This window comes from Pseudonaja textilis, chromosome 1 (assembly GCF_049901715.1).
Source record: "Pseudonaja textilis isolate UNSWEBS1 chromosome 1, rPseTex1.2, whole genome shotgun sequence".
Classification (NCBI taxonomy): Eukaryota; Metazoa; Chordata; class Lepidosauria; order Squamata; family Elapidae; genus Pseudonaja; species Pseudonaja textilis.
In genome coordinates, this window is record NC_141990.1 from 18,891,680 (window position 1) to 18,893,987 (window position 2,308).

The following is a 2,308-nucleotide window of genomic DNA, read 5'->3' on the forward strand; positions in this document are numbered from 1 at the left end:
CCAGTGGCTGGTAGATTATTTTCAACCCCTTCATTGCCGTTCTCCTCCTGGAGGTGCCTTCTCAGCTCTTGAGAGGCCAAAGACCCAGCGCTTCTACCCCTGTGCTCTTTTTGGGGGAACATGGATTCACAAGCAACTAGGATGCATCTTGCCAGAGAAGCTGAAAATAACCTTTATTGAACAATAGTTGGCCAAGCAAGCAGCAGTGGCATTTGGCCTCTTCCAATCTCAGTTCATATTGTCATTTGTGTGTCTTAAGTGTTACAGTGGTTCTAAAACTGGAAAAAGCTGGCCTACATCCAAACATGCATTGTTGTCTTTAAATATGTATTCTTATCATATTAAGTGGGGTGAGAATGGCTGGAAAATAAAGAACCTGGAGAAGACTGGGTCCCTAGCACTTCTAGGCAAGGGAGATAGTATGTTAAGGATGCAAAACTCTGGAATCTCAAGAACGTCACCGTTGATTTCTTAACTTTAATACATAGACACAGCTCAGGGTTGTACTAGGAGGGGACTGTATACCCATCATGGACCTCAGACTACAATCCCACTTTTTAGGAATGTTCCTGAATCACACTAAAATCTTAGTTTAGGGATTCTGCTCCTGGAATGAGCAACCAGATCCTACAAGTAGGCCGATTGTGGACCTGGGCATTAAGAGGATCACACCCTTTTCAAGGGGACTTTATAGATTCACTGGAACCCATTATGAAAACACATCTGAAAATGGTCTGAATCCGAAGTGTGCATAGCCTCATTGGTAACTACAGTGGTACATAGGAGTTGTGAGCTTTCCTGAGATTTTGGAGAAATGGAAGAGCTTGTTCAAAGCAGCAGAATTTCTTTCAGCGGTTTTGTCTGGATGTTTTAAAGCAATGTTTTTATTTTCTCCTCTCCCTTAAAAACAGTTGTAAATCCCATTATTCCCAGTTTTGCTGGTTGATCTCTCTCTCCTCTCCAGTGTGTAGATACAGAGAAATGTGGTACAAGACAAACAAAGCTTAAGTGCACAGATTGTCCCTGCGGTGGTCTTACATTTTATTAAACTTACATGGCTGCCCATCTACCAGATGGAACTATGGGCAGCAGACAAAACCACAATATAATTAAAACATTTAAAACAACATTGAGACCCTGATTAAACTTGCATCCCTCAACCATATCATTGATGCTTCAGCCCCAATGCCAGATTCTTCGCAGCTTTCTAATGGCCAACCATTGGGAGCAGCCATACTTCTGGGGTGAAGCTGTTCCATAAGGCATATAGGTTGATTTCCAGATGTGCTGGGTTATAGCTGTCATCAATGAACCAGGTCATTGGGCCCACAGGCTGAAGATAACTGGCACTTTAGCCTACATCATCCAGAGTTAGGAAGAAGCCCTATTTAAAGCTCAGAGAACCAGTTTGGTCTAATAGTTAAGGCTCCAGTCCCAGTGTAGGCATGAAAGCTGACTTGCTGACCCTAGGTATGTCACTCTTCTCAGCCCAACTTACCCCACAGTGTGGTGGTTTACGGGGGAAACAGGGGGAAGGTGGTGGGTTGGATATGTTTGCCACCTTACTTGTAAAAATAATAAAGGCGGGATATAAATAAAACCATTTTTTTTTAAAAAACGGTGTTGCACTGGGATGCCTCAAAAAGAATCAATTGTTGGAATCAAATGCCTAGCTACTCCAGCCATCAAGAGAACTGAAAATTTTAAGTTCTCCACTTTGTAGAACACAAGCCCCACCTTAGTGCTATTTGATTCATGAGGTAAAACTTACTTGGTTTCATTGACTCAGCCTTTCCATCCTTCTGAGGTCAGTAAAATGACCCGGATAGTTTGGGGCAATAGGCTGACTCTGTAAACTGCTTAGAGAGGGCTGTAAAGAAAGCAGGTCCCCAGCATCCAAGCCATGACCCACTACCAGGCCTTGAGCCTTTCAGAACCAGTCCTCAGAAGTGGCAGGTGGGCAACAAATTGAACTGCCTACGCAAGCACACTTGCCCATTACTTAGACAAAACTATTCCCTCTCCGCCTTTCTCCCCCCCACCAACCCGATCCATAAAGCTAAAAAGGTTGGAGAACTCTGCTGTAAAGCATAATGGAATAGTGTATAAATGTGAGTCTTACTGCTATTGCTATTTCAGTCCCAACAGGGAGTGCCTAATCTTGGGTTTTATTGAGGATTTCATCTTTGCTTTTCTTCCTTGTCCAAACGAAGTTTGTTCATTTGGATTTATTTATTTATGGTTAGGTTGTTGGTAGTGATGGTAATTTCTTCACTATTGAGTCATCCAGAACTGGGTAGGTTAGCAC